Source organism: Rutilus rutilus, assembly GCF_951802725.1.
Source record: "Rutilus rutilus genome assembly, chromosome: 23".
Taxonomy (NCBI): domain Eukaryota; kingdom Metazoa; phylum Chordata; class Actinopteri; order Cypriniformes; family Leuciscidae; genus Rutilus; species Rutilus rutilus.
In genome coordinates this window covers 24,790,805-24,798,935 of record NC_140233.1, presented here as the reverse complement: position 1 = coordinate 24,798,935, position 8,131 = coordinate 24,790,805, and positions in this window count along the sequence as shown.

The window sequence follows — 8,131 nt, the reverse complement described above, 5'->3', positions numbered from 1 at the left end:
GAGAGTGTCTGTGTGTGCGATCGCGAGTGATCAAGAGAGTGTGTGTGTGTGTGTGTGTGTGTGTGTGTGTGTGTGCGCGCGCGCACGCGACCGTGAATGGGCAAGAGAGAGTGTCTGTGTGTGCGATCGCGAGTGATCAAGAGAGTGTGTGTGTGTGTGTGTGTGCGCGCGCACGCGATCGTGAATGGGCAAGAGAGAGTGTTTGTGTGTGCGATCGCGAGTGATCAAGAGAGTGTGTGTATGTTCGCGCACGCGATCGTGAATGGGCAAGAGAGAGTGTCTGTGTGTGCGATCGCGAGTGATCAAGAGAGAGTGTGTGTGTGTGTGTGTGTGTGTGTGTGTGTGTGTGTGTGTGTGTGCACGCGCGCCACGAAGCTCGCAAGTTGTGCAACTACAAATTGTCATTTTTTTTGCTAAAATTCTTACACAGTTTCATCGAAGTTAAGTCCCAATGTCCACATATGTGGACATCAAGTTTAGCAGCCTAGTAAATCTTTCCTGTTACAAAAGTTTGTCAAATGTGCATGCCATTTTAATCATACAACACTAATATGCATAACTTAACAAGAATCAACGATGAAATGTTATTACATTTTTTACCTTGTGGGCGTTTTGGTCTGATGTGGCTGCGTGACATTTCGCCTCTGTTCTCCGCCATCTTGAAATTATTTATGTTACATTTTTTTTTCTTCTGACACCACCAGATGGCAGTATAAGTGTCCATGTTTGTGAAAAACCAGTTCCAGTTACACAGAATTAAGTATTAAGCTGCACACAGCCAAAAATGTGGTGTCCACGTATGTGGACACGGGGACTGAGGAGGATATACAAAATCATAAACACCTTAAGACCAATTCACACTTCACTGACAGACCCCGATAATCACCAGATTACAGTTCGTCACTTATCAGACATTCCACAACGACTCAACATGTTCAGTCTGCAAAAACGGTCTTTTTGCAGAGTGAATTGGACTTTAAAGACATTTTCTAAATGTCTATTAACATCTGACAGTAAAGGTTTTAGAGAAGTATTGCAGCTGAATAAACACTCTGCACGTGAAAATACGTACATCAAATAGAAGTCTCCGCAATGTGCGTGTGCTATCAGGGCACATAGCATGCTAACCAAGCAACCGCATAGCAAGCTAATAACCACTCTGAACATGCTAGCAACTGAATAGCCTGCTAACAACCACTCAAAGCACCTTAAAACATCCCGACAACAGCCCTCAAAGCTCAAGTGTTAGGAACCACTCTCACATGTCTTTAAATCTAGTTCTTAGCATTGTCCTCGACAGATTATTAGTGAATAGATGTCACAGTCTATAGGCTATAATTCATCTGGTTTTGAAGCACCTGTTGTACCTGATCAGCTGATGGAGCTGTAATGCGTGATCGTAGCATAGCCCTGAAAACAACTGCCCTGAATGTTCTCACTGCTCTAACATATCATCATTCTGGACCAAAATGTAGACCCACTGTGCGAACTAATAAGACACAACTTCACCGTCATCTGAGAAAATGTGCTAACATGGCGGCGCTAGTTTCAACATGATGGCTACCGGCCAAAGCGAGGGATGTGCGAGTGAATGAGTCATGCTGTGATAAATCTTCAATCCTCAAAGTCAATCTTCAAACAAACTTCATATGAGTTTGTTGGATAGTTTTGTTTTGTGTTGCACTATTGCCTCAGGATTATATCATGTTCATCAGGTTTTTGTAAACCCAAAACCTTCCCATAATGTTTTGTTGAAGAGGCTTTGCTGTCTACAAGATAAGCCAGTGCTCCTTTTGTTTAAATGTTAAAACTTTAAGAGTGTAAAAATCTTATAGTGAAAGAATGTTAAGTAGTTAAATGTATAAAAAATATACAGTAAACATTGCTTACATATTAAAGTCCCCCTGTGGTGAAAATCCAGCTTTTAATGTTGTTTATATGTTTATATGGTGTTTTTAATGTGCTTTAAGACAAACCATGTGTAAATTCATAAGTCGACACCATTGCTGAGTATTTTCTCCTTAAGACTGCAGTGAACCAAAGACAGTCTCAAAAACATGTTTTGAAATCGCTGGTGTTTCTGACGTCACAAACTACCTTGTAACCAATCAGATCAACGTGTGATCACGAGTGAGTGGAGGCGGGGCTCATTTGCATATTCATAGAACCACTAAATGAGGCAAGGGTGTCGAGTTACATTCAAGCTTACGATTTTTTTCAAGGAAAAAACTTTTAAATATGTAAATATGTTTTAGGTGATACAATTATTGACTACAGAGGGAATTTAAATATATATTTCAAATATATTTAAATAGAGAGCAATGGTTTTACCTTACTGTTTTATGATAGGGTGAAAATTTTATATTTAAAAAGTCAATGCATGAAAACTTTTACTGTAAAATGTTATTTCAATAGTTTTAGGCCTAAAAAACTTCTTTATTAAGTTAAAATCTTGGGTGAAAATGTATATTTTTCATTACTTTATAATCGTGAGTTTTGAGGGAAGTTTCTGCCTGCTTAGCGTTAACATAACTAGCTGTTTTTTATCTACAGTAATTAAAAGGAAAGTTTTTCTTTTACAGACCTTTTTATTCTTTCCTAATCTAATCCCCAAGACGCACAATATTGTCTAATTGTCTAAATCTATATCTCCATTCATGAACTATAATGCACCAGGCCCACCTAAAACAGCCACCCCCCACCATCACCATCATCATCAGCATCATCCTCATCATCAGAGCGCTGTAATATCCACACACAACTCTTTGTGGAAACTCCCATGACCTTGAGAAATGTGTGAGACCTAAGATCACTCTCTGATTAAATAATCAAACATCCAGAACAGGACTTCCGCACTGGGCCGCTCTCCCACAGGACCATGGGAAATCGCATGGCTAATACAATTTTACAGGTGGATTCACAGGAAGATTGGAACGTAATTACCAGTATTAAAATGTCGACCTCCAAGAATTCCCCGGAGTCTCGCTCACCCTGTCTTCAGGATGAACTCGGTATGTGTTATATTGAAAGAAAATATACAGTTGTTGGAATCTGGGTTTTGGTATAAACATATCTTACACGGACGAACAGATGATCGTTTTAAAATAGAGGAAAGCAAACAGCGCATGGGATGTGGGGTCAAACGGTTAAATCCACATCCAAAATGATTAAATGGCTTGAAATCATGTTTTCGACAGTTATCCACAGTGACATTGCCGTTTCCATGGCTTTCATTGTAAATCTTTATCAAACAACTCCCATGACTGACTGGATATAAATTAGTGTATCTTCAACTTTGACACTTTCCTGTCCCAGGGGTTGATTATTAAAACTAACAGTATTTTTATGACCTGTTCTAATATAAAGGTCACATTAAACCATCTTGGAAACGTTTCAATGCTTTCAACACACATTCTTTACAACTTGTAAAAAGACCACATTTTATGATTTCTTGTTTTTATTGCTATATCTTTGTCCCAAACACTGTCGATCTCAAACTATAAAAAAATACTTTATTTAAAGGTGTCCTTTTTACAGTGTAATTAAATACTGAGTAATATTAAATAGGGTGAGGGGTTAATTGCATGTGATTATGCATAATTTACTGTTATTACTACAGTAACATAATGTAACAAGGACACTGTAAATTAAAGTGTTACCCGGAAATAATACAAATATTGGTAACACTTTACTAAACATTAGTTAACTACAATAGTTAACACAAACTAACAACGAAAAATACTTAATCTTAGTTAATGTTCATTTCAACATTTACGAATACATTATTAAAATCAAAGGCCATATCTGTTAACCTGAGCTGACATGAACTAGCAATGAACAGCTGTATTTGTATTAACTAACATTAACAAATATCAGTAAGCACTGTAACAAATGTATTAAATGTTAAATTATCTAAAGTTAAAGGTAGTGTAGGCAATATCGGAGCGGTTATCAATAGCAAGCTAGCTTTGAAAGCATGAGATCTCACCCTCCCTTCAGAGCGTCTCCAAAGCTACGCCTCCTCCAAAACACACGGACACACACAGCAGAGAGACGACGTTAAATTACCTCACGTCTCAAAGCACATAATATTGCGATATGCTGACTGCTGCATATGAACAGCTCAGAGTAGTCATGTGTCTCTAAATTACGGTTATGAGATGCGTGTAAGCAGCGTAAGCTCATTGTTCTGGTTCGGGAGGAACTGTAAAACGCGGCTGCTTGTTTGTGGTGCTCTGTGACTGACGTCTGTCTACAGTTCTGCGTAGCATGAAACAGACCGGTGACGTCTGCGCGAGCAGGTGAGCGGAGGGATGGAAATACATGTGCTGACAGGCAGGCAAGACATCCAATCATTACATTCGGACCGAATACAATGATTGGACGAACATTTTTTGGTCCTGAGACTTCCACAGAAGATATACACTCACCTAAAGGATTATTAGGAACACCATACTAATACTGTGTTTGACCCCCTTTCGCCTTCAGAACTGCCTTAATTCTACGTGGCATTGATTCAACAAGGTGCTGAAAGCATTCTTTAGAAATGTTGGCCCATATTGATAGGATAGCATCTTGCAGTTGATGGAGATTTGTGGGATGCACATCCAGGGCACGAAGCTCCCGTTCCACCACATCCCAAAGATGCTCTATTGGGTTGAGATCTGGTGACTGTGGGGGCCATTTTAGTACAGTGAACTCATTGTCATGTTCAAGAAACCAATTTGAAATGATTCGAGCTTTGTGACATGGTGCATTATCCTGCTGGAAGTAGCCATCAGAGGATGGGTACATGGTGGTCATAAAGGGATGGACATGGTCAGAAACAATGCTCAGGTAGGCCGTGGCATTTAAACGATGCCCAATTGGCACTGAGGGGCCTAAAGTGTGCCAAGAAAACATCCCCCACACCATTACACCACCACCACCAGCATGCACAGTGGTAACAAGGCATGATGGATCCATGTTCTCATTCTGTTTACGCCAAATTCTGACTCTACCATCTGAATGTCTCAACAGAAATCGAGACTCATCAGACCAGGCAACATTTTTCCAGTCTTCAACTGTCCAATTTTGGTGAGCTCGTGCAAATTGTAGCCTCTTTTTCCTATTTGAAGTGGAGATGAGTAGTACCCGGTGGGGTCTTCTGCTGTTGTAGCCCATCCGCCTCAAGGTTGTGCGTGTTGTGGCTTCACAAATGCTTTGCTGCATACCTCGGTTGTAACGAGTGGTTATTTCAGTCAAAGTTGCTCTTCTATCAGCTTGAATCAGTCGGCCCATTCTCCTCTGACCTCTAGCATCAACAAGGTATTTTCGCCCACAGGACTGCCGCATACTGGATGTTTTTCCCTTTTCACACCATTCTTTGTAAACCCTAGAAATGGTTGTGCGTGAAAATCCCAGTAACTGAGCAGATTGTGAAATACTCAGACCGGCCCGTCTGGCACCAACAACCATGCCACGCTCAAAATTGCTTAAATCACCTTTCTTTCCCATTCTGACATTCAGTTTGGAGTTCAGGAGATTGTCTTGACCAGGACCACACCCCTAAATGCATTGAAGCAACTGCCATGTGATTGGTTGATTAGATAATTGCATTAATGAGAAACTGAACAGGTGTTCCTAATAATCCTTTAGGTGAGTGTAAATATATACATGTTTTAATAATTAGACCACTTCTGTTATTGATTGCTATCAGGATGTGAAGACAGTTTCAACCAGAATAACAAAAAGTGTTTATGAAAACCCTATGTTTAACTAATAGGACTTTGTTGTAATTTATTACCAAAATATGAATTATTACAGGTTTAAAACTGTGCTGACTTAAACCAAAGTGAAATAAGTTGTTATAATGTCTTGGACAGGCCTTGTGTTTCAGTAACCCACACATCTGATTTCATATGCTGTTGTCAGAGGCAAATATATAGTTCATTGGCCTATTTGAGGAATATGATCATCAGTAAAATGAATTAAATCTGAAACCTGGCAGTCACTCCTTTCACCAGCCTGTTTAAATAGCAGTGGGATGAGAAGGTGACCACCACATGTCTCCTCCTCTGGGCTGAGGGTGAGGTGCGATGACCGCTGGAAAATCATCCCTGCTTCCTTCACTTTGCCAGCTCACACACACTCTCTAATGAAACACGAGACCAGCAGCGCGCCGGTGAGCTCAGCTCAGACTCACACACACACACACACACACGCAAGCACGCACACACACACACGCGCACAACACACACACACGCAAGCACGCACACACGCAAGCACGCACACACACACACACACGCGCACACACAGCCTTTTCTTTTTGTTCTGAAGTTGCGTCAAGTTGCGACTGGAGTAATGATGCTGGAAATTCAGCTTTGATCACAGGAATAAATTACATTTTCAGTTATTTTAAAATGTAATAATATTTCACAATATTACTGTTTTTACTGTATTTTTGATCATATTTAGGCAGCCTTGGTGAGCATCAGGACTTAATTTTTTTTAACAAATCGTAATTATTCCAATATTTAAACAACTTACAAATATCTTACCTTCTATAGCCTCTACATATTATGCTGGAATTCGAGAAAGTTTTGTAATAACCATAATATATTAACACCTCAGCTTTAAACGGTATATATTGTATCAGTATATTACAGTCATGAAAACTAAGGGATACATGTTTAAAAAAAAAAATCTTTTTAATTTCGAGATGAAATATGCCAACACCCGATTTCCTCATCCGTCAGATAAGAGAGCACATAATTATTTCTTTTCTGCAGAGCTATAGAGAGACAGATTTTCTTTGGTTAAGACATCTGAAAGACTGTTTAAAATATCCGCTCCCTTCCCTCGGCCCAGGACGTCACGTCAGTATAGGTAAGAGTTTGAGTGACAGGTTGAAGCTGATGTGGCGCTCTACACTTGACTTGTGTTCGAGTAGGTTAGAGCAGAGAGTAAAAATGCTTTCATCTCTCTAGAGAGAGATTTGGTGCGACTGTAGTTTAAACCGGTTTTGTTCTTTGAGCCAAATTCCCCACTCTAACACACCCAATCACACCGTCTTGAGGAATTTTACTCAGAAATGTGAACACACATACACCATCAAAATCAGTTCACTATATTGGTATGAAACTATAAGCAATGTTAGACATGAGAAGTACAACAGAGAGCTGAGAAAAGTCACCGCAGAGCAACAAGGCTTAAGTACTTCCTCATGCTCTGAGTCAAAGTTTGTTCACATGGATTGACACTCACTTCAGTCACAGAAGTACACATGTAAAACCAAGGGCAACTAAACAAAAGCATCAGCCAGAAGATCTGGACAGGAGATGAGAAACCTCTACAGACTTCGAGACGAGCACACAACCCTCAGGCTATGCTTTAGCCAGTCCTACAGCTGCAGAACACCGGCTCTACACACGTCAATTAAACATGAAGACATTCCAGAATTTCCTTTCACTAGATTCTCTGTATTACGAAATCACACTTTCAATGATTAAATATATACTTTGTTTGCTCAAACGTGAAAGGATTCCATTTGGTTTACTTTGGAAAGATTTGAAAAAGGTTTGAATAGAATAGAATAGAATAGAATAGAATAGAATAGAATAGAATAGAATAGAATAGAATAGGTGTTTGGAAGTGTAAGGAAAATAAGGAAAATAAGGAAAATGTTTGGTTTGGTTTGGTTTGATTTGATTTGGTTTGGAAAGGAAAGGAAAGGAAAGGAAAGGAAAGGAAAGGAAAGGAAAGGAAAGGAAAGGAAAGGAAAGGAAAGGAAAGAAGGAACTGATGTGTAAAGGTTTTTCTCAAAAGGAAAGGAAAGGAAAGGAAAGGAAAGGAAAGGAAAGGAAAGGAAAGGAAAGGAAAGAAGGAAACTATCTGTAAATGTTTTTTTTAAAGGAAGGGAAGGGAAGGGAAGGGAAGGGAAGGGAAGGGAAGGGAAGGGAAGGGAAGGGAAGGGAAGGGAAGGGAAGGGAAAGAAGGAAAGGAAAGGAAAGGAAAGGAAAGGAAAGGAAAGGAAAGGAAAGGAAAGGAAAGGATTCCATTTGGTTTACTTTGGAAAGATTTGAAAAAGGTTTGAATAGAATAGAATAGAATAGAATAGAATAGAATAGAATAGAATAGAATAGAATAGAAT